Source organism: Macaca mulatta, chromosome 8 (genome assembly GCF_049350105.2).
Source record: "Macaca mulatta isolate MMU2019108-1 chromosome 8, T2T-MMU8v2.0, whole genome shotgun sequence".
Taxonomy (NCBI): Eukaryota; Metazoa; Chordata; class Mammalia; order Primates; family Cercopithecidae; genus Macaca; species Macaca mulatta.
Genome location: NC_133413.1, coordinates 72,836,681 through 72,862,745, shown reverse-complemented (window position 1 = coordinate 72,862,745; position 26,065 = coordinate 72,836,681). Strand labels below are relative to the sequence as shown.

At 37.2% G+C, this 26,065-nt stretch overlaps 1 long non-coding RNA gene across 1 annotated transcript in view; it reads left to right on the top strand.

Moving 5' to 3' along the window:
- LOC114680257 (uncharacterized) overlaps window positions 1-26,065 on the top strand; it is a 111,794-nt gene that overhangs the window by 35,889 nt on the left and 49,840 nt on the right. The window contains exon 2 of the long non-coding RNA XR_003732369.2: window positions 24,702-24,755. This is a non-coding gene — a long non-coding RNA (uncharacterized LOC114680257). The remainder of the gene's footprint in view (window positions 1-24,701; window positions 24,756-26,065) is intronic.

The following is a 26,065-nucleotide window of genomic DNA, read 5'->3' as shown; positions in this document are numbered from 1 at the left end:
TTACAAGAAAAAAACAAACAACCCCATCAAAAAGTGGGCAAAGGATATGAACAGACATTTCGCAAAAGAAGACATTCATACAGCCAACAGACACATGAAAAAATGCTCATCATCACTGGCCATCAGAGAAATGCAAATCAAAACCACAATGAGATACCATCTCACACCAGTTAGAATGGCGATCATTAAAAAGTCAGGAAACAACAGGTGCTGGAGAGGATGTGGAGAAAAAGGAACACTTTTACACTGTTGGTGGGATTGTAAACTAGTTCAACCATTATGGAAAACAGTATGGCGATTCCTCAAGGATCTAGAACTAGATGTACCATATGACCCAGCCATCCCATTACTGGGTATATACCCAAAGGATTATAAATCATGCTGCTATAAAGACACATGCACACGTATGTTTATTGCAGCACTATTCACAATAGCAAAGACTTGGAACCAACCCAAATGTCCATTAGTGACAGACTGGATTAAGAAAATGTGGCACATATACACCATGGAATACTATGCAGCCATAAAAAAGGATGAGTTTGTGTCCTTTGTAGGGACATGGATGCAGCTGGAAACCATCATTCTCAGCAAACTATCACAAGAACAGAAAACCAAACATTGCATGTTCTCACTCATAGGTGGGAACTGAACAATGAGATCACTTGGACTCGGGAAGGGGAACATCACACACCGGGGCCTATCATGGGGAGGGGGGAGTGGGGAGGGGGGAGGGATTGCATTGGGAGTTATACGTGATGTAAATGAAGAGTTGATGGGTGCTGACGAGTTGATGGGTGCAGCACAGCAACATGGCACAAGTATACATATGTAACAAACCTGCATGTTATGCACATGTACCCTAGAACTTAAAGTATAATGATAATAAAAAAATAATAATAATAAATAAAAGAAATAAAAAAAAATGTAGTGTAGCCTAAGCATAGAGTGTGTATAAAGTCTACAATCATGTATGGTAATATCCTAGGCCTTCACATTCACTCACCCTGCACTCAACTGACACATCAGAGCAACTGCCAGTCCTGCAAACTCCATTCATGGTGTCTTATACTGGTGTACCACTTTTTTTTTTAACTTTTGTTTTATATATATATATGTATATATATATATACACACACACACACACACACATATATATACACACACACACACACACACATATATATATCTCTTTTTTTTCTTTTTCTCTTTTTTTTTTTGAGACAGTGTTTCATTCTGTTGCCCAGGCTGGCGTGCAAAGGTGTGATCTTGCCTCAGCACAACCTCTGCTTCCTGGGTTCCAGTGATTATCCTGCCTCAGCCTCCCGAGTAGCTGAGATTATAGGCACATGTCACCACGCCCAGCTAATTTTGTATTTTTAGTAGAGACAGGGTTTCTACATGTTGGTCAGGTTGATCTCAAACTCCTGACTTCAGGTGATCCGCCCTCTTCGGCCTCCCAACGTACTATATTTTTACCCTACATTTTCTATGTTCAGATATTACTATTGCAATATAATTGCCTACAGCAGTGGTCCCCAACCTTTTTGACATCAGGAACTGGTTTTGTGAAAGACAATTTTTCCAAGGAGTGGGGATGGTTTTGGGATGAAACTGTTCCACTTCAGATCATCAGGCAGGGTTAGAGTTTCACAAGGAGTATGCAACCTAGATCCCTTACATGTGCAGTTCACAATAGGGTTCGCGCTCGCATGAGGATCTAATGCTGCTGATGATCAGACAGGAGGCAGAGTTCGGGTGTAATGCTCGGCTGACCAGCCACTCATCTCCTGCTTTGCGCCCAGTTCCTAACAGGACACAAACAGGTGTTGGTCCATGGCTTGGGTGTTGGGGACCACTGGTCTACTGTATTCAGCACAATGACATGCTACACCGGTGTGTAACCTAGGAGCAATAGGCTATACAATATAGCCTAGGTATGTAGTAAGCTATACTATCTAGGTTTGTATAAGTACACTCTATGGTGTCCGCACAGACACAAAGTCACTTAATGATGCATTTCTTGGAATATATTACCATTAAGTGAGATTCACCTGTATTAGTGTCATCTCAGGTTTAGTGTCTAGTAATTTCAAAAGTATTTGTATATTCTTCTTTCCAGACACATCATCATGCTCTGGTACATATATCTGTTTTATTCCCTAGACCCACTCTTTACTTTTCTACATTCTGCTTTGTTCCTTAGGAGGCTGACCTGAATTGGATATTTCAGATATCTCCCTTACCTTCATGCTTTTATTGGGGTTCAGCTAATGGAGGGGGTGGCAGAAGATAGGAGAGAAAAGAATGAGTTTATCCCTCACTTTTGCCCCTGCAGGGTCAGCACAGGCACACTGTGTCCCTTTGCTGAATGTCACAGCTTCTGTCTGTGGCCTTCTTGGCGAGTTAGCACTGTCTCTAGGTGACTGCTTTGCCCCTTACTACTTACACTCTTCTTTCTGGTTTCTTTATATCTTTCCTATTGTGCTGTAAGTAGTGCCTTTATTAGAGTCCCTCCACGTTACCCAGTTAGATAAAGACAAATAGTTGGTCACTGATCTAGTTCACTCCCTGAGAATCAATTAGCCTTCATCAAAGACCTCCAATAGTCAGATATTCTGTTGGCCGCTCCATTCCTGCTACTCATTATTATAGTTGTGTCTTCCTTGTCTCTAGTGCAGTCACAAAAAATAAGTGCCTCCACTGTCACTTGTTCTTTGCACCTCTAGGATCACATCATTCCCCTTGAAATCAGAGAACCCACAATCTTCCCAAACCCACAAAATTCAGCCATCACAGCACTTTTTGAGCATTCCAGTGCTGACCTCCCACCCCCAATAAATGAATTCTTAATTTCTTAGAGAAATATTTTCTGGGCCTTCTTGTGGGACAGAGTGGGGGACGGCTTGGCATGTGAACTATATCTGATATTTTTACCCCAACCTTCTACTATTCTTATGCTTTTGTATGCATCTCTCTTTATTATGCTAGGAAAGCTCTGGAAACACAACCTCAATATAAGCAGGCCAGCGTGGATTCACGGTTTCTGTTAGACAAACAAACTTGAGCACCCCTTCTAACTTCTTGGGCTAAGACTTTAACTTCAGAATCTCTATGTATCCGTGTTGATAAAGTTAGCCTATGTCAAGATTATATTCTGCATGCTTTACTCAAACACCATGTAAATTTATGCCTCATATATTTTCTAGGCTTTCGCTGATAAGATTTAGCAAAATAGTGTGGTTGTTTTGGTCTTTAAACGATGTCCATTTTCTACCTGCTGTCCATTGTACTCTTTTTTTTCTTTTCTTTTCTTTTTTTTTTTTTGAGACGGAGTCTCGCTCAGTCGCCCAGGCCGGAGTGCAGTGGCGCAATCTCAGCTCACTGCAAGCTCCGCCCCCGAGGCTTACGCCATTCTCCTGCCTCAGCCTCCCGAGTAGCTGGGACTGCAGGCGCCCGCCACCACGCCCAGCTAGTTTTTTGTATTTTTTAGTAGAGACCGGGTTTCACCGTGTTAGCCAGGACGGTCTCGATCTCCTGACCTCGTGATCCACCTGCCTCGGCCTCCCAAAGTGCTGGGATTACAGGCTTGAGCCACCGCGCCCGGCCCATTGTACTCTTACAGACCTTGTTGACAATATTATAACTGCAACAGTTAACTACACTAGCCATTTTATCTCTCATATACCACTTTAAAAACACACCATTCCCAATAACAACATTTAATGATTTAAGTAATCATGATACCACCATACACTACAGATGACCAGGTTTCTGTCTTCTACCCACAAGAAGGTCAGGATTTCCTTCAAAATGAAGCAGGTCAGCAAACCACTTCCAGATTCTCATGTGTAAAGATCTATTTTAAGAACCATTTCTAGTACCTATAAAATATTAGTAAGAGTCAAGTCAAGAAGCAGAAAACATTCTAGATAATTTAAATAGAAAACAATTCATGGAGAGATCAATTACAAGAGTATGTGTAGCAAAAGATGAAAGGGTCAGGTTGTTAAAAAATAAGTAACTCAATAAATCTCTGCTTCTTTTGTGTTGGGCGTGTAAAAATGTTGACTAGAGATCAGTGGCAGATGATCCAAGGCGTCAACTGTCAAAGTTCAGCGTCTGGAGCAGGTGCTGAAGAAATGTGCACTTCTAGGTCTGGGGGCCATTGGACCATTACTATTGTCCTTGAAGCTGCCACCATGAGAAATCACATCTCAGCTGCTACAGCCACAGCTGATATCATTGCTTCCAGAATTATTTTTATTGCTTCATCAAGGGGATCCCTCAGTACTACTGCTGCTGAAATCACTATTGTTACCCTTTCCAGAACTGTTGTCATTTGCAGCATTATTATTACTGCAACCACCCCTGGAGATGGCTACAAACACCAGAAACAGAAAAAGAGTCACCTCTCCCTTCCCTAGCAGTGTGATTTTCAGTCGGCTCCTCTCGTAGCCAGATAGTATAGAAATGATACACCAATGTCCTTAAGAATATAGATGCAAAATCTTTTAAAACTATTAGAAGTTCTGTTCTCCTTAGAAAACTAAGTATGCCTATGTATTTTTCAAAAATCCATCAGTAATATAGAATAATGGCATTTATACAGCATTGTGAGAATGTTTTAACAATAAAAGGTATTTTAATGCCATTCACCACATTAGGAGATTGAAGGAGGGAAAACACAGGATTACCTCAGAAGATGTAGGAAAAAAATAAGATGATAAAATACAATATTCATTTATATTAAAATCCTTATATAAAACTAGGAAAGGCAGACAAATTTCTTAACCTGATAAGTTTATCTATAACGAAACCATCAACACCACCATATGTAATGTTGAAGCATAATCACTATTTTTTACTGCAACCTCATTCTGTGGAGATTTTTAAATTATCCATAGAAAATCAAGGAAAATTTGTGGATACCCTAATCAAATCAGCAAGGTTTTTAGATATGAAGGCAAAGTAAAAAGAAACATGAAATTCTTATAAACAGTAGTAATCACTTAAAAATATTATATTATAATATCACATTCATGATAACATAAAACATTAATGTACCTAAGAATTCAGAAAATATATACATGATATTTTATTTAATTTTGAGTGACATAACAGAGTACCTAAATAAAACATAGGTATACCATGTTCATGCATGGAAAGGCTTACAATCACAAATAAACCAATACATTAATTTACAGCTATTCCAATAAATATGCCACCAGTAATTTTTTAGAATTTGATTGGAAAAGTCACATTAAAATAATAAAAAGGAAGAACCAAAATTATTTTGAAGAATAATACCCTATCAATATTTAAATGTATTTTAATTATAATAATTAAAATGGTTAAAAAATATATTTTAATTATAATAATTAAAATGGTTTGCTTTGGCTCAGTAATACACTGATAAACCAATTGGAAGAAAATGGAACATCAAGAAATAGATCCATAGATATGCTGAATACTTTGGACTTGTAACGAAAGATATGATACTACAAGTCAGTAGAAAAATTATACTATTCAATAAATGATGTCAGAATAAGTGACTATTCATATATAAATAAAAATATGTATATTATACTATCTGACAAAAACATATCTATTTAGGTTGAAGACTCAAATCTTAAACTATTTGTGAAATTATTTATGAATATTAAATGTTTAAGATAGTATATGTTTAAAATATACATAGAAAACTAATGACGTTGGGCAACAAATGGCCTGTTAATCAAATGCCAGAATGATGAAGAATAAAAGAAGAGAATAATAAGTTAGACAGTATTAAAATGAAAAATTCTAGGCATCCTAAATAAAGGTTAAATGCAAGCCAGAAAATTGGGTAAAATATTTACAAAATATATAATTGAAAAATATAATGTAAAGAGGATTTCTACAAATTAATGATACAAAATAAATAATTTAGTAAAAAAATGATTAAGAACTATGACACTATATTCACAACAGATGATAAAATGAATAGTGAATTATGATGAAAATACAATTTAAAAGAGGTACAATTTAACAGCAATAAGACTTTATGCTCTTTTCTATAAAGGCACAAAACTATGCCAAGGGCTTTAGGAACCATGAATTTATATACTGCTAAGGGGAGTTTAAATCTTCCACTTTGGATAGTTTTTTGGAAATATATAGTAAAGTTGAAAATATGTAATATATATGTATGTGTGTATATATACATACACATACGTATATATAGATACATACACACATATAAGAGTGTGTGTGTGTATGTGTGTGTATATGTATATATATATGTGTATATGTATGTGTATATGTGTGTATATGTGTGTATATGTATATATATACACACACACATACACACTAGAAATTCCACAAGGTAAACCTTTTCAAAGTGAAATCTACATACATTTGAAGAAGAGATATGTCCAAAGATGTTTGTTGAATTATTTTTGGTAATAGCCAAAAATTGGAAATAATCTTAAAGCTCATCACTAGCAAAATGGAAAAGCGAATCATGGGTATGTGCATACAATGTAAAACTACACATCGGTTAAAATTAATCTTCTGAATTTCTAGGGATCAACATGGATAAATCTGGAAAACAATGTTGAGTGAAAACAGCAAATGCAAAAATATATGTAAAATATGATATAATTTATGGGAACTCTAAAAGCATATATCATAACACAAACTGGCTATACACAAATGTGAATAAACATAATCTTTGGGATTTGGGGAATTGGGTGGAAATAGAAACTTCGATTATATCTGTAAGTTTATTTCTTATTTCAAAGTTTCTGAGGCAAATCTGATACATATTACTCTGAATGTTTTAATAAAAAAAAATTAGGAATTTAGTGTCGGGAAATTTTTTATTTTTATATTTATTTCTATGCTCTAAATGTTTATCTTAATATCAGAATATACAGTTTCCATATAATTTGCAATATATAGAAATTAACATGATCAGATTTTGGGGGTCTTAAATATTTTTTACATACAAATCCAGGCTTTGCCTTCCTAAATCATATGTGCATACCAAACAAACCAGTGGTCAGTCAGGAGAAAACATTAATTTTTTTTTTTTTTTTTTTTTTGAGACGGAGACTCGCGCTGTGTCACCCAGGCTGGAGTGCAGTGGCGCGATCTCGGCTCACTGCAAGCTCCGCCTCCCAGGTTCACGCCATTCTCCTGCCTCAGCCTCCGAGTAGCTGGGACTACAGGCCCCCGCCACCACGCCCGGCTAGTTTTTTGTATTTTTAGTAGAGACGGGGTTTCACCATATTAGCCAGGATGGTCTCGATCTCCTGACCTCGTGATCCACCCGCCTCGGCCTCCCAAATCTTATTTGACACTTGTTTGGAGTTTCTTCTTATAGTCTTCTATATCTTTTATTGGCACCCAGTCTTCACCCTAGAAGAACTAAAAGAAAGCAGACACAAGGTTCCCAGGGCTGTATCAATTTTTCTATAAAGGAGATACATTTACACAGTGATTTATCTAACTGAGCTTTTTAGCAGAAGCCATAGGTTTGTCTCCTTAGGTAAGATCAACACAGGATCTAAATTAGTTAGAGTCCACCTGTTGACATTTCACCATAAAATATGACTTGATGCTAAAATACCTATATATGCACAAATCAAGGTGATATATCTGTATTGCTGTGTATACTCTAATGGCTGTGCTTATCCTCCTCTATGCAAAGTCTTGGACAAATAAAGATGCCCCATCTGGCATTCTGATCGAATTAATCAACCTAACCTATAAACTTGAACTATCAAAGTGGGATTATCAGCCTTCAATTATAGGTACTCCACCAGCAATGGTACAATATTTGCTTCAACCTGCCACCACAGGGCTGACGTTGCATAGGGAATGAAGAGCTGTTAATTCAATTCTATCGATAGGAAAACTGAAGTCCAGGCAGATTATCTGACTTGCCCAGGGTCACAGTGAGGTTAGGGCTGTATTCATCCAATCTCACAATGCTGTAAAGAACTACCTGAGACTGGATAATTTATGAAGAAAAGAGGTTTAATTGACTCACAGTTCTGCAGGCTGTACAGGAAGCATGGTTGAGAGGCCTCGGGAAACTTACAAACATGGTGGAAGGGTGACGGGGAAGCAAGCACATCTGACCATGGTGGAGCGAGAGAGAGAGAGAGTACAAAGGGGTAAGTGCTACACACTTTTAAACAACTAGATCTTTTGAGAATTCACTATCACGAGAAGAGCAAATGGAAAATCTGTCACCATGATCCAATCATCTCCCACTAGATTCCTCCCTCAACATTGGGGATTACAATTCAACATGAGATTTGGGTGCAGACAGAACCAATCCATATCAAGGGCAGAGGCAGATTTTAAATCCTAACCTTCTATTCTTCTTTATTTTGGGAAACTGTAACATACTTGAGGACTGACAAAAACCACAATTCTAGTCCTGTTATGGAGCCTCTTTTCAAACAAAGCTGTTAGGTAGGAAGTTGGAAAAGCCATGAGTACAAATTCTAGGAGATACTTCTACACCAGGACATCCCCAGCTTTCATGAATGACCGTAACCCACTTCATCAAGACTTTAAACTGAGAAGTTTATCATTTAATAAACATTTAACTAAATACATGAATATTGTTTCAGTTACCAAGTCACAGATACTTTTAAGGGAGTGTGGAGAAGACCATTTTAAAAAATAATCTCAAATTTTCCTCCAGATTATCTTGTGTTGTGTGCCCAGTTCCATGTAACACCAGTTCATTTTATTCACTGCCAGTACCATAACCCATTTAGATCTAACGTCTTTATGACTACATGAGTAATTAACCAATTTAATGAAAATGTAAGCCAATTCTTCCAGGGCATAAGCTTACCTTGCAAGGAAATTTGATAATTAGAAGGGTTTGAACCACATTTTTTTTTTCATATTTTAAAACTTTCAAGCTTATTCCCAAATAAAATTAATGCAATAAGATAATCTGATTCAGTAAAAGGAATAGGCTTCCTAAGCCCTTTCCAATGAAGAAAAATAATTTCCTGGTATATTTGAAATGTCAGCATTCACATTGAAGATTTCTAGGAGGTAAAATAAAATAATAACCAACAGTTAGGAGAAACATCCAAAATAGTAGTGTTTTCAAAAGGTTATATGATAATGATTTCCATTTAATAAAGATTTTTGTATGTTTTTTAATATAAAATTTTCAAGGAAAATAGAATGTTCTATTAACACAGGAGAAACACTCAAATAAAATAAATGAATTTATTTTCTTCTTCTGAATAAAATAAACATCAGTTCCTTTGCCCATGATATACTGAGTTAGATATATAGTAACAACAACAACAAAAAAGAATGTGATTAAATAGCTTCTCATTTGGTGCATTGCTTATATATTCAGTCTTGATGATAATGCACTCAAACACAATCAATCACTGATTTTAATTTCCTTTATTGTGCTACAGACAAATGAAAAGAAAAGAGAATTAAATGAAGTTGCTTAGCCTGGCTGTTCATCGTCTCTCAATCCAGCTGGTGAACAATTCTGTGTTCTTTGTGTGGCCAAACATCTCACCCTGGCCCCTGAATTCACAAAGCACTTTCCTAGGAGGTGGAGTTAGAAAAGCTCACCACCTTACCCTGCATGTGTCAGAGGGGATCATAATGTAAGGAGCGTAAATTTTATAAATCACGTAATAAAAAGCAGCGTCATATTCTGTATGACACTGTATTATACATTCTAAAAATTATAAGGTCAATAGTAGATACATTTGACATTACTAGGGACTCGATGATCAGGAGTATATTTGCTAACATTTTTTATTATAATACAATTGACAGTTTCTGCTTCTTTTTCACTCTCTCTCTCTCTTTATTTTTTTTATTTTTTATTTATTTATTTATTTATTTATTATTTTTTTTTAATTTATTTATTATTATTATACTTTAAGTTGTAGGGTACATGTGCATAACGTGCAGGTTTGTTACATATGTATACTTGTGCCATGTTGCTGTGCTGCACCCATCAACTCGTCATTTACATCAGGTATAACTCCCAATGCAATCCCTCCCCCCTCCCCCCTCCCCATGATAGGCCCCGGTGTGTGATGTTCCCCTTCCTGAGTCCGAGTGATCTCATTGTTCAGTTCCCACCTATGAGTGAGAACATGCGGTGTTTGGTTTTCTGTTCTTGTGATAGTTTGCTAAGAATGATGGATTCCAGCTGCATCCAAGTCCCTACAAAGGACTCAAACTCATCCTTTTTTATGGCTGCATAGTATTCCATGGTGTATATGTGCCACATTTTCTTAATCCAATCTGTCACTGATGGACATTTGGGTTGATTCCAAGTCTTTGCTATTGTGAATAGTGCTGCAATAAACATACGTGTGCATGTGTCTTTATAGCAGCATAATTTATAATCCTTTGGGTATATACCCAGTAATGGGATGGCTGGGTCATATGGTACATCTAGTTCTAGATCCTTGAGGAATCGCCATACTGTTTTCCATAATGGTTGAACTAGTTTACAATCCCACCAACAGTGTAAAAGTGTTCCTATTTCTCCACATCCTCTCCAGCACCTGTTGTTTCCTGACTTTTTAATGATTGCCATTCTAACTGGTGTGAGATGGTATCTCATGGTGGTTTTGATTTGCATTTCTCTGATGGCCAGTGATGATGAGCATTTTTTCATGTGTCTGTTGGCTGTATGAATGTCTTCTTTTGAGAAATGTCTGTTCATGTCCTTTGCCCACTTTTTGAAAACATACAAATGTTATCAGATTTTATAACATGATGTGAATGAAACTGTTGTGTGGAGATGGGGATAATAACTTAATTTTTTCTTCATTAAGCTGAATATTTCCTACAAGGTTAGAGTAAAATCTAAGAAAATGATCTGTAATTAAAGATCTAAAGTTTCTTAGGCTTTATGTTCAATGAGAATACAGAATTTTTAAGTCTTTTACTGATCAACCAACATGACCACCAAACTTCATAATTTCTGAAGTCCTCTGACTTGTGAAACTGTTTCTTCAAAAACCTTTTCAAAATGCCTGACTTTTCCTGGAAATATATCCTCACTAAAAACATAAAGCCTTTTATCCTAGATATATCTCACTATAACATCAACATCAATTCAACTGGTTAAAAGGTAAAGTCTTTGGTGATTAAACAAAGATCTCTTCTTCCAGATACTCATCCCTGATCCTTAAGGGAACGCGACCCCTCTCTTCTTGGGTTCCCCTAATTCTCTACCTCTCTTACAGCATGAAATACCCAAAGGATGTTTATTTGTTTATATGTCTCTTCTCCAATACAATTAACTGTACACTCTTAGGGGGCTGGAACCGTGACTTCTCCATCCCTTTATCCTCCAGGGTCATCAAAATGCCTGGTATCTGAGTTCAACAAAATGAAAAGGATAGTTAAAGAATCCTCATGTTAAAATAAAATTCACTTTTGCATTTCTTGTCGTTAAATTTCTGGATGTTTCTGGAGAACATTTTACCTTACATTTAGTATTTTCTAGAGCACCTTTTAAACTTCGCACACCTGCATTGAAAGACTCATTCAAGGCCAGAAGCCTGGGAAGAGTGGTCTGTCCTTAATTTTCAGGGTCACAGCCATTTCTCTGCACCACTGCCCATCTCTGCTTTTCTTTGCCAGTACAAAACCTGTTCCATTGATGGCTGAGAAAAGCAGGAGCAGAATTGTGCACAGTCAGTGATGTAGAGATTCCGTACAGGTACATTGTATGGGAGTAGATAGAGAGACAGGAACTTTAGGGTAAAAAGCTCTCTCTTTATCTTTTTAGATAGATGTCACAGCTATCTCCTTTTGTCCAAGACCAGCTGCAAAGGAAGTCACATAAGAAATCTTGTGAGTTGAGCTGACTTCCTCCCAGAATCACAGTAGGCTCTCGCCAGCCATCCAGGTGATCCAGGCCATCACCAGCATAGACAGCAGAGTCAGGAGAGGTGATTTCCCCATTTTGGCTTCTTTGAGAACTTCATCAGCCCAGCCATGATGCCCTTTTCCACCACCACCCCTCCAGGACTGACCACACTGAGACAGGTCACCAAGTGGAAGGACCAACTTGTCTACTTATCAACTCTGTTGACTTCCCCTAAAGTTGTTGTAGATATAGACAACTCTGTCCACCCGACACTCACTTCCTACTCCGCTGCCACTACCTCTGTTCTTCCACTCTCAGCAATCACAGCTGATAGGCCCTTAGCAGCCCCTGGTACACAAGTATTATCAACGGTGTCCCCTAGGAAAACTTAGTTATACTGATTTCCCTCTTTGGGGATATTATAGGGCATCAGTGATTATTTACTGATTGTTACAATTCAGTGTTTAATCTATTACAGAGGATTACATTCATAGAATTTTTGCTTTCTCCAAAGTATTACTGCAATGTTTGTTTTTGATCTAAAAAATGTACTGTATATCAAGCTGCAAGACAGAATAAAAAATAAACACTCATAATTTATTCTGATTATTCTCTTTTTTCTTCTGGAACATTTTCATTAAAGCTCCCAGTGTGAAAATTCTTTCACTGAGCCAGCACCCATGATGTCAGCATTCGGTATATGCCATTAAAACTTATTCCCAGTTTAAACTGTAGTGCATAGAGACTGCCATTTAAGGAAGATTAATCCTAAAAATTTAAAACTTTGACGAAGTAAACTCTCATAAGAAAATAAAATTCAGTTTAGTGCACATAAAATAGTTAGAACAGACTTTCTGCAGCTCATACTTTAAAGACAAATGATAGGAAACCAAATAGTTGAGGCCAAGGTTACAGGAACCTTCTGCATCTCCACCGTGGACCCTAGATACTAGGTTTAAAGTGGGACTGAAACCGATTGCAATCAATAATAATAATCATAAAAAGTGTGTCCCTATAACTCTATGGAACTACTTTCCATAAATTTTCACTTAATGGAATTGAGCCGAAAGTGATTTCGAGGCATTCATAGCATTCTTTGTCACGTGGGGACATAGCACAAGAAGCCCCCTTTAATATCAGACCTCAAGGTCAAAGAGAGGAGGCTGATGCCTTTGTGTTTTCTCCCATCCTGAAACATAGCACTATGCTAGATGGCCACACTGAAGGAAGGCAAGAAAAAAAGGTATAAAATAGCAGACATTATCCCCAGGAAAAGCAGGCAGAACATGCAATCGAATGAAACAAAAATGTATCCAAATGGAAAAAAAGCTCTTTATTCTGGTCATAAGTAAGTGGAATAAAAACCAGCAGAAGAAAAACATACATATAATGGAAGGTACTCAGTTATGTGCTACCTACTAGCCTTGTATTTTTGTCAGTGACACACTTCTCTGTGATTCTGTATGCCAGACAATTGTTGCCTAATTAAAAATGAGAGTATATAAAAAGAAAGGTGAAAACCAATGTTACGTACAATCATCAAAACATGGAAATAGAAAGACATCAATGATTGCTTCAAATCACCACTTCAGACTTTGTCTGAATTATACCTTTATGCTTCCATTTTTTTTTTCTTTTTTTTTTTTTTGCCTCACAAAAGTGATTTGATAAATAATGAATGGCTTTTTGTGAAGCCTTTGCTTTCCTAAGTAACTATTTTTTCTAGGATGGTATGGTCAAAGGAGGAAGTACACTTTTCAGAGCTGAACAGGTTTTTTATCCAGTGACATAATCTATGAGAATTTGGCTGCCTATGTTAAGATGATATTCTAATATCTGTACCTCATCTTTTGGGAAGCAGTGAAGAGTTATCCAGAGCAACTCTCAGACACTGAGCACTTGCTTCCCTATCATATCAAACCTGCCACTCTCAGATCTTTTTGGGGAGAAAACAATCAAGAGACATTTGTGTCTCCCCACACCAAAGATTGACCTAGTCCACCTGGAAGGGAAAACTCATGGCATTCAATTTGTCATGATGTAGGATGTTGAAAAGATAAAACCCGTCTGGCTTCTTGGTTATCAACAGAACAGATAAATTGCAACTGACTAGCACTGGGGTGTCAGAAGTCCCAGCAGGGCCAGGTTGTTTATATTTTCTGCAATGCCTCTAAGGCTAAATTAGAAAAGGTAATAAATAGCATTGGAACTGACATGGTACAGAAACTGATACCAACAAAACTACTCCGAAATGGAAGGAAGTCTTAGCTTTAAACGTCAAGTCCAAATTGATCTGTAGACAGAGAAAGACTCCCTCCCAGAAAAAAATAAAATAAAAAATGCAGTCCAACACTCATCAATAGAGACAAAAGATGAGCTTGGCAAACTCATTAAAGTGCCCGTGAAGCTGTTTGATAAAACACAGGACAGAGACAAAGCTTTCTGTTAAAAGAGGAGTCTGAAGCCCTGCTTTCAACCTGCCAACTGCAGTGAACATGAGCATCCCTTAACAAGAAATGTGCAAGGGGTGGAAAAGTGAAGGAGCGAGTCACTGAATGAGAAAGAAAGCTCTGGATCCATCAAAGGTATTGCCTGAAATGCCTGGAGTTGGGTAAATGCCAGTGCCCAATGATGCAGCAAAAATCTGCAATCAGCTCCTCAGGAAAGATCAACATTCAGCACAACCAAAACTTAGCTAACTCTTCATTTAAAATGCTACATATCTGGGACAGGGCAGGACTGAATGGGCTGAGCCCAATGTTCTGCATGGGAGAGATAATGAGTGCTGAATAACAGAACAACTATCTCCTCCCATCTGACAACAAACTATCTTGCAGATTATGATCATTAGAGGCTTTACATGGTATCTACATGTGTAAGTTTACACATTTAGCTTTAAATGAATTGAGCCAGGTGTGGTGGCTCACATCTGTAATCCCAGCATTTTGGGAGGCCAAGGTAGGGAGATGACTTGAGGTCAGAGTTTGAGACCAGCCAATATGGTAAAACCTTGTTTCTACTCAAAAAATACAAAAATTAGCCAGGTGTGGTGGTACACACCTGTAGTCTCAGCTACTTGGGAAGCTGAGACGGGAGAATCACTTGAACCCAGGAGGCAGAGGTTGCAGTGACCAGAGATCCTGAAACTGTACTCCAGCCTGGGCAACAGAGGGAGACTCTGTCTCAAGAAAAAGTAAATTAATTAATTAATTAATTAATTTACATATTCTGGCCTTGCCAATTTATGCCCCAAGCTAGTCACAGAATTGGGGCCAGAAATTATAAATGCTTAAAGATTTAAAGTGGGATAGTGGTGCTTTGAAATGGAGAGATAGGTTTGTAGCCATGGAGGTGCTCCACCCCCATCTCCGGCAGGACTCCCTCCAGTGGGGACTAATAGCCCCCAGCTGCTGCACTTCTGAGTCCCTTGCAGTCTCCATGCTGAGGCCTGCTTCCCCCTGCTGCTCCCATCAGTGACTGAGCATGGCAGGGCTATGGGACCAGGCCACACATGCCTGAATTGGAACTGCTAACAGCAGTCTCTGCTTGGAGATCACCTATTGAAACAGGAGGTCCCATAGAACTGATGTTTATGGTTTCTTTTGAATAACCATAGAAATTGACCCTCCCAGTCTTAAAACTTGAGAAAATTAAATTTGTCTTATTTGAGTTCCTTTCTCAGGAAATCAACCATTAAGCCTCCTAGATGGTATCAAAGAGCCGAGACTTATCATATCACTGTGCCAGGGCAATGAGACACCAGACCCCTCACCCTTCATGATTGCCTAACCGACCATCTGCATCCTGTTAACCAACTCTCTTATCTTTCCCTAATTCCTGTTTTCCCACACATGATTACATTTCTTCTCTACCATATAAACCCCTAATTTTACTAGGTCAGGGAGATGGATTTGAGAATGATCTCTCCCATCTCCTCAGCTGCAGCACCCAATTAAAGTCTTCTCCTCTGGCAATACTCATTGTCTCAGTGATTGGCTTTCTGTGAGGCAGGCAGTGGGACCTAGATCAAACCCCTGGTGTTTCAGTAACACTGCCAGCATAGTAAGACTATCTCAGAAATGCCCTATAGTCCGAAGCCCTTCCTATCCTCACCTTCCTTTTCCTCCTCCTCTCACAGAGACCACACAGGCATCACAGTCTAAAGGCTCTTTTCTCCCACCTCCCCCACCCCTTATGCTCCATGGCATTTCCCCAGTAATTCTCTTGCACATCAATCCTGTCTTGGATAGGGTTCTTTGAAGATCTGAAACAGCATGAGCTTTATATCTAAAAATTATAGATGGCCACCAGTCTTTGATTCTACTAACTATAGATTCTATCCATGGAAGAGTTGAAAGAGATTTACCAAAATGGGAAAAGTTAGAAAGGTGTATCATGTATCTTCTAATTGTAAGCCATGTGAGATTTAAGTGACTCTTTTTCAACAGGGTTCCTGACTGATACATGAAGAGAAATGCAGAAGACATTGTATTTTCTCAAGGTACCTGGCAGAGTCTTACATAAAACTATATTTGGTCCACAAATGATACTGGGCCATTAACTCTGACTAAGCACATTCAAGGACAATTCAGAAACTGTGAAGGATGCATGGCAGAGGTGCCATTCTGGGAAGATAGAGAAGGTGGCAAAGTCCCAATTGGCTAAAAGCTCCTATCCACAGGGATATTTACAGAGCATTTCCTATGCACCAGGGAATGTATAAAGCACATTGCCTATTGTATGTAATGTATAGAAATACATAAACCACAGTATCCTTCTGACAAACCTATGAAGAGACATGATATTCCCCTGTTAAGGATGAGACAGTCAAAAAATTGGACACTTTGCCTAGCTTGACAAAGAATGCATAGTAGGTTAAGGGCCAGGATCTAAACTCTGGTCTGTCATCTCCCAAGCCCAGTGCTTAACACAACTTCTTGCCTCCTGTCTTTGGAGAAGAATATCAAGTTCCATACAGCCAGATTTAGATATGGATTGTGAGGAGTGGTGCAGGAGGAGCGTCCCCTCTCTACTCTTTGTGGTCTAAGTTTCCAATAAGATCTGCAATCATCAGGTCTTTTTTTCCTTTTTTTTTTTTTTTTTCACATGCAATCAGTGTTATCTGCAGGCCAGTACATGAAAGTAGAGGAGAATATGCTGTGGGTCTCTGGCTGCTCTCTGAGCACCTCCACAGATACCTCATTTATGGGGTGGTGTCTGGGCAGAGTGACTAGCAGGATAGTGTTCAACATGGGGAGCGAGGAGGGTTAAAAGTCAGGTGAAGAGCATCACAGCTCACACATTACATGCTGTCTTCACAATAACATTGACCACATACTTCTGATCTCAATTTTAATTGTAGGGGATAGTTCTACTGAAGCTCAGCCTGCTTTGGACTTCCAGTATCCCACCTACTAAAGTGCCTTGCATCTTTTTCCATTCTCTCATAAGACCTCATCCAACTCAGCCAGATCACGTTTCAGCCTGTGCTCCTGCATAGCCTGGAATTACAAAAAATTTAGCACCTCTATCAGGGGAAGGGATTCACTGGATAATTCTGGGAGCATTCCCTATGATTCTTAGAAGTCCTGGAAGAACTGAGCTACTACTGCCTGCAATAGTATTCTACATAACGCACTCTTAATATATTGGCTTTCCATCTTTCCTTGTCTCAATTTCTCTGCTTCCTGATTCCTCTCAACTATCAACACAGGGCATTTTCTGACAGCCAGAAGGACTCCATGGCAACAATCAAGTATCACCTGCAGCCACAGGGCAAAATAATGCTAAAAATGTAGCCCAGGATTGTGTTACAAGGGTGAAGGTTCTGTCAAGACTGAATGTATAACTCTGAGAGATATCCTTTGCTAAAGGTAAGGGCCCTTAGGAGAAATAATGGCACCTTGGGACCTGGGATAGGTATTATTAGATGTCTGCATTCAACAAAGATACAAATAGAATTACCTCCCACCCCATCACTGTCATCAACACATCTTCAGAATATGTGTAATACAGATCTTAGGCTCACTGGATTAAAGTTTTTTTTTCTGGGAGTAGAGGGAGTGGTGGCAAGGGAAAAGACATCAGGGAAAGGACAATTCCCCTGAAACTGGAGCTCTGATGGTTTATTTTAGACTCCTTATTTCAGCACAAAAATGGGTTGTATTTTTGAGCATTATTTTGATTGCCATCAGGAACTAAGAGGAGAGTATGTCTACAATTTCAGGATCCACTGTGTTGTCCCTTTGTGCTTCTATGCCTGGTGAAAACTGTGAATGGACAATTGTAGCAACCATTGCTTAAAGATGGCAAGATAACCAGGACAGATCCCTCAGGCTTGAAGATATGAGATACGCTACCAGGCAAGCAACTTAGTTCTTCAGGAGTACTGGGTGAGTGAGAGAAGTTTAGAATGGATGGTTGAAAAGAAAGTGATAGATTTCAGTTATGATCTTGATACCAATTGCAGCAAAGATGACCATTTCTTATTTATTGAACCTGCCTATCTAAAGCTTTTTGAAGGAAATTGTAGCTAGTTACCACCTTGAAAATGCAGTGACAGAATGGACTCCATGAGAGGCATGAGATAATCTGAACAGGGTGATGGGCTAGACTGTAGCAGGTGCCAGTTGGCTTATCTCATTTTTAGTCTCATCTGCAGTACACAGTGGCATACAAGGTCTGACTCACCTTGCTGAACCTCACCAAGCATAGCCTGAATCAATGCATTGTGCTCCAGGGCTTTCAGAGATGCCTGCAGAACTTGCTTGGCCCATGTGTAGGAACAGCCTGAAGCTAATACCCTTAACAGTGACCTTCCACCAATGTGAGACAGGTGTCAGTGGATAATGGTTTCAGCCTCCTGATTGTCATGAGGCCATTTCTGGGAAGTGTTCTGTTCATTTCTCAGAGGTTCTAGATGAACTGAGCCCAATTGTCTTTAGCAGTGGAAGCAATAATACACACATACATAGTTTTTTCTTCCTGCGGTGTCTTTCTGTCTCCCTCCCTTTCTGACTTCTGCATTCCGAGATTGTGTCTCAGATAAACGACCTACCCTGAAACCCCTTCTCAGGCTGCATTTTCAGAGGAAACTAAAGTAAAACACACAAACTGTCTCAAAAATCTTCACTTTTTTCTGCTTTATAACAAACATGCTCCCTCCTGCTGGAAGGGTACCTGGAATGAATATTGGACAAAGACTATTTATTATTTAGAGCCCCTGAGCAGTATGAGTCTGGGGTATGTGCCAGATTTCAGATTTCTACTGCTTTGCAGAATCTTCACCATAAAACTTGGCGGAGATGCTGAAAACCCACAGTCACAGTCAGACAAGTTATTGCTATTGGAATTTTTAACAGTCACTCAGATAGCATCTTTTTAGAGAAAATCCACCCCAGAGCAAAATTGGAAGCATTGGAGGTAATATACCGTATAGGTCCATAATTTTTCACCTTTCAGATTCTCCTACATATCTAATGCATGTCATCATTAATATTGCTTTCGGGGCATTCCAAGTGGTCCCCAGTGAGCAGTCTGCTACTCGCTCTAACCACTTCTAAGAAATGTGAAGTTCAAGCAGTGTCTAAAAGCTTAGATCAATGAGTCATGAAGCAGCTAAATGGAATGACTCGCCTTCGCAGAACTCCCCAACCCCAAGTGCAGCACAGGCAGTGCAGACAGATGCTCTCTGAGGCACAGCCCTTAATACAACCCTTAGCAGTGTTCAGTCACAAATTATTTACCCGCACTTTCATACATTCCACAGTCGTGCCTTGAAGTATGCGATATTGCCCTCATCTTTCTAAATGGACTAAAATAGATTAAAAGTGACTTATTTGATAATATGGCATTCAAATATTCAAAATTAGTACTTCATAGTTCTTGAGTTTAGGAACATTTCTTTTGGCTGTGTAAGTTTGAAGGATTCAAACAGGACTGAATGTGTCATCCAAAAAGTTATATTTTCCCTCTACATTATTTCTTGCTGTATCCCAGAAGCAAATGAAGTCAACGAGTTCTCTGAATGGGAGGCTTTGGCTTTAAGGTCTTGGGAGTAAAGGATGTTTTTGTTGCACTTAACATGCCATTGAAATTGCAGAGAACACAAATAGTGTATTTACTAATTCTTATCGTGAGCAGACAAAAAAGGAGGTACAAACTAGAAGCAGTAGATTGAAAGGTGAGAGCAAGGAATAGAATAAATGTCTCATTGTGTGTCCACAGTAATCCAAAATTCAGGTACCACTCTTTAATTATGCTACCGAGTTGAATGACTTCTTACTTAGAGTGCTCTTTGCAGAATATAAAGAAGTCATTGTTTATAAATTACAATGAAATATAAATGTGGTTACAACGAATTTGTTAATTAAATTATTTTAATTTATCTTTTCACATAAACATAACTCTTGAAATTCTGGGCATATTTATGTCCCCAAATAACTGAATAAAGTTTCTAAACACAGATGAATCTAATGAAAACTAAGAAGTTTGGAAGATAATTGTATTAAGGTATGTAAATTCTTATCATTTTTGATACTAAACAATGCCAGCCAAGTATCTTTTTTTACCCCACAAATCTCTGGGATTCTTATTAAAAATACAGATTTCTGAACCTCACCTTGGACAACCAAATCAGAAGTCTTAGAGCAGAGTGCAGGTATCTGCAGTTTAAAACTCCATTACCACTTTCTCTTTCACCACCAGGTGACTTAGGAACTGAGTCCTATGAAGTTTGGAAAAACAAAACCCTGCACATTTTATTCCTGATCCTCATGGTTGCACAAGCAAGATGCCTGGCATCTGATTTATAAAAGCATATCGAAGTTGGGATTTTTTTTCCTCACATATCAAGAAGTCTGCATATAGGTGACTGTTGGCTTTGCTTCATCAGTGCTCCAATGCCAGGACCAGAGTTTCTGCAGATCCTCTTTGCGTCCTCCTCATAATCGTTACCTTACACCAGTAAATACTACTGCTCAGCTCACATTGAAAGCCCCTGATGTCACTCAGAGGGTGCAGGGTTGGGTATGCACAGTTTCTAGGGATTACAGTAGTATTAACATGATTTTTTTTTTTTTTTTTTGGTCACTATCTCTTATCTCTCTACTTTGCTGTCTACTTCTGATGGTATCACCTATAGCTGTTAGGCTGCACTAATAGCTGACTAATTGCTGTATTTTCAACAATGCCCTAGGCATAAATTTCTCCAAGCTCTGATAGCCTTTGCAGGCATATTTTTTGAGGTAAGCAGTTGAGTGTTGCTCTGACTCTTTGGAGACATTTAAAACTCTTTCTCTTTCTCTAGTTCTTTCTGGTAAAATAGTTGGCCTTCAGTTTAGCTTGCTGTTCTCATGGAGCTACTAGCTTCCTTTTAATAACTTTCTACAAAAATCTTCATTGTTTTTTAATAGGAACCTTAGATTTGAAGAGTCCCACGCTCAATTTCAAATGAAGTCAGTTTCCTTGATAAAAGCTACAGAGCTCTGTTCTTGTGACCAGAGCAAAATCACTGAGCTGCTGCTCTTGAGCCGGGGGCGGGATGGTGGTCCCCTTCTTTCAGAGCGACACTTCTGATTGATGAGGACTAGCTGGGTGAAAGCAGCAGACACAGGTCATATCAGCTCGTCTCTGGCAGCTTGGAACCTCTGCGTTACGAGGATCCCAAGATGAAGATGATTAGGACCCAGTATTCTTGGGAGCCAGGACTAGAATAGAGGCTCTGCCCTATGAGTGGGGGCAGATGGAGGAAGAAAGCCCTAACACTTTGGTTCACTTACCTGCCTAAATTTAGCCTCTACAAGATGGAGCTGGGGGACAGTAAGAAATCCCGGCAGGCTGATCCTCCTGGGGAAGATACCATTGTCCTAGATTGGTGCTGTGGTCACACCCATCCCATCTGGACTGGCGGTTTTTTCTTGCAGAGTTGGCTGGGGAGGCAGGGGGCAGGTCTTGGTCAAGTGTCAGAGACTGCGCTCTAAACAAAGTGGAGTAAATTTTCTTCAGGAAAAAAAAGTTTCTTTATTTTCTGTATGCCCTTAGCACAATTTGCAAAGACTTTAATTTTTTAAAAAATTAATATTTTCACCAGTTATTTTTGTCTTGCTAGGGTGTAGTTCTGTGGAACTTCTCATATTGCCTTTCTTTCTAGAATCTATGTCTTTCCTTGATTTTTAACATTGTTGAATACATTAGAGACTCGACACACCTATGTGTGATATTAGTTGCAAGTATTTTTTTGCCAGTTTGTCATTTGTCTTTTTCCACCACTTGTTATACTTACATGTTTTAATTTTTACATTTAGATCTCCATTTTTAATTTATTGAAGTGGGTTGCATGAAGTACCATTTTCAAATAAACTTGTACTAAGTTGCCATTTAAGTGTTCCAACACTAGTGATTAAACATTCCATCTTTTTCTCAGATATTTGAGATTATATCTTTATAATATAAATGTTTTCCACATGTATTTTAGTTGTCTTTGTATTTTATTCCGTTTTATTAGTATTATTGGCTTTGTAATATATATATTATATATAAAACAAAATATAAATGTTCAGCATATATTAGATAATATATAACATGTATTATTATATATATAGAATTTAATATATGTTATAATATAATAATATATATCATATATGGTTATATATACTGGTTAATTTTATATTTTCACATATATACAAATACATATATACACATATATATATATATATATACACACTCTCTTCAACTCAATTGTTCACATTTTTCAGGGTTTTCCAGACAGTCCCTTTTTATTTTGCAATATTAATTTTAAAATTACTGTGTGTAGCTCCAGAAAAAGAAAATAAAATTAAATGTTAGATTGTGTTGGTATTACATTAAATGTATACATTAACATGGGAAGTAGTGGCATCTTTTAGTTGAGTTTTTCTATCCAAGATCATAAAAGGATTCTCCATGTGAAAGAACCTACTTTCTCAGTATTTCAATGGTATTTTAGATTTTCCCTCATTTATACTTTCCATGTATTTTGTTAAAAATATTCATGGATATTTGTTCTTGCTGTTTCTGTAATAAGTGGCATTTTCTCTTCCAATATATTTTAAACTTGGTTATTTTGGGTCAGAAAGGGGCTATTGATTTTTGTATTTTAACTTTTATAACCTGCTAAATTACTGATTCTCTTGTTTGTATTAACTTTTTTCAATGGTTGCCTCTGGTTTCAAGGTATACTATCATATAACCTAAACATAAAAACAATTTTTCTTCCTTCTTTTTCATTTTTATGCCTCAAATTATTAATCTTTTCTGAAGTATTCACTATAATATTAAGTAGTAGTGGATATTATAGTCATTCTTGCCTTTTTCGTGGTTTTAATAACAACAAGAAAGATGTTTCCTTGTTAATTAAGATACTGATTTTGATTTGTCTTTAGTCTTCTGGGATAAGTGTAACTTACTCGTAGTGCATTTTAACAAATGCATTGCTGAATTCTATTTTTTAATGATTTGTTTATAACTTTTCATCAATATCTACAAGAGATTAGTTTGTAATTCAGTCATTTCTGTGGTTGTAATTGTTGCAATCATTGCCAGGTTTGAGGATCATTGTTAATGCCCTCTTATGAAATTAATTTGAAAGTTTTCCTTATTTTATAAACCTGGGAATAATTTAAATAGCATAACATTATTGTTCTTTGAAGATTTAAAATCAGTCTGTATGGAAACATCTGAATGAGGGCCTTTTTGGAGGTATAACATTTTCATATCGTTCTCTATTTCTTCTATGGGTATTGAAATTCAAACTTTCTCTTCTTCCTAGGATTGTTTTCGCAAACTTTAACTAGGAATTTACTTTTCTCATTTAAGTTTTCAACTTGATTTCCAAAGAACTGTATAAAGTCATCTAAGAAAATTTTTAAAATTATTGTAACTTCAAAAGTTATTTTCTCTATAATTTTAATTTTGTGTATTTGTGCTTATGTTTATTCCATTTTTTCTCGGTTTTGTTAGCTATTGGGTTTGTTTTTTTGATTTCATCAAAAATCAACTTTTTAAAAAGATATTATTTAATTTTCTTGTTTTCTAATTTACTTTTTTCTGGTTTTATCTTTATTATTTTGTTTTTCCGCTTTCCTTATATTTATTTAGTTGTTATTTTCTTTCTTTATTAAACAATGCTTAGTTGATTTATCTCCCTTTCCCAGTTTTTATTGCTATTTGTATTAAGAACCGCAAATTTTTCTCTGAGCATTGTTTTAATTGTATTCCATAAAGCAATTTTGGTACACTTGTAATTATTTCTAAAAGAAATTCTTTAATTTTGATTTGTTTATTCCTTTTAGTACAGAGATGTTCTTAAAGAAGTTTTAAAATTCTGTTTGTAACAATTTCTCACCTCTTTAAAAATTAATTCTACTTTAATGTATAATCATCAGAAAATGTTGTTTTTATTATTTTTAAATGAAACAGTGAGATTTATTCTATTCTTACTCATTAATTTTTGTTTCAATTACTTAGCTTGCAATGTTTTGTTCCTATCTGTTCATATCTCTTATTAATGGTGGGATCCTATTTAAAATGTTTATTTCCTATAGATTTATGAAAGTTATTTGCTGTGTCATTTTTTCATTTCTATTCATAAATGTTTTTATGTTCTTTGTGTGTTGGTGGTTTGATTTACTAAAAACTATATCTGTGCAACATTTCAGACATTACAAACTGCAGAGAAGAGTATAATTAACCTTTGTGTTCCTATCATGTGGTTTTGATATTTCTTTTTCTCTTTTCTTTCTTTCTTTTTTTTTTTTTTGTTGTTGTTGTTGTTTGTTTTTAGTGGAGATGGGGTTTCACCCTGTTGGCCAGCCTGGTCTGGAACTCCTGACCTCAGGTAATTTGTCTGCTTCAGCCTCCCAAAGTACTGGGATTAAAGATGCGAGCCACCACACTCAGCCAGGTAGCTTTAATATTTCTTAACTCAAGACCGATTTTGTCTGATTTGTACTTCCTACACCTGCTCCTCCTGCATTATTTCAAACCAAATTTTAAAATGGAATTAATTTTTTTTCTCTTTTACTATGTTTCCAAATAATTTAAGAAACATTGGAATTATATAGTCTTTAAAAGTTTGTCAGAATTCCCTCTCAAAGCCGGTAGGCTTGCCACCTCCCTATTTCTTCTATGGTACTTGTTCTAACCTTCTACTGAGGCCAAATTTTGGTGAATTCTCTTTTCTTTCTAGAAAATTGTGCATTTCATTTAGTATTTAGACAATGTTGTAAAATATTGTCCTTTGCCATTTGTTTTAAATATATTTTATTTTAATGATTAGTTCTTTTTGTATAAACATTTACTCTTTTACTCTTGAAAAGTCATTATTAAAAGAATGAAAAGGCAAGTTTCGGACCAGCAGAAAACATTTGTAAATAACATGTGACAAGGGACCTTTTCTCCAAGTATATAAAGGACTGACAACACAAAAAGAAAAGAAGCAATCTAAAAAAGTGGACAAAATTTTAAGCAGGCAGGTGTGCAAAGAAGATATATGGAGAGATGAGATACTAAGAAGATGGCAAAACACGCACGTGAAAACGGGCTGATCATGATTAGTCACTAATTGTTAATGGAAATCACAATTAGATAGCTCTTTACATATACTAGAATGGCCAAAGCAAAACAAAGCAAAGCAAAAACAAAACAAAATGACAACACCAAGCATGGGATGAGGATATGGAGTAAGTGAAACTCTCATACATTGCTCACAGGAGGGAATGCAAAATGTTAAGTCACTTTGTACAGTAAAACAGCACTTAGTCTATGACCAAACGATCTTACTCTTAGGTGAGATTCACACCACAAAGTCTGTATGTAAGTTTATAGCTACTTTATTTATAGTCACTCTAAATGGGAAATACCTCATATGTCCTTCAACTGGTGAATGGATTTTTTAAAAATACAGTGCATTCATATAATAAAATATTTCTTTACAATTAAAAAAATGAACTATTGATACACTCAAGAACATGAATGAATCTCAAATACACTTTGATAAGTGAAAGAAGCCAGACTTAGATGCTATATACTGCCTTTTGTGGTCATATGATTTCATTCATATGAGGTTCTGGAAGACGGAATACTCCAATGAAGTGAGAATATAGCACTGGATGCCAGGTTAGAGGAACAGAAGAGGTCACTGCAAAG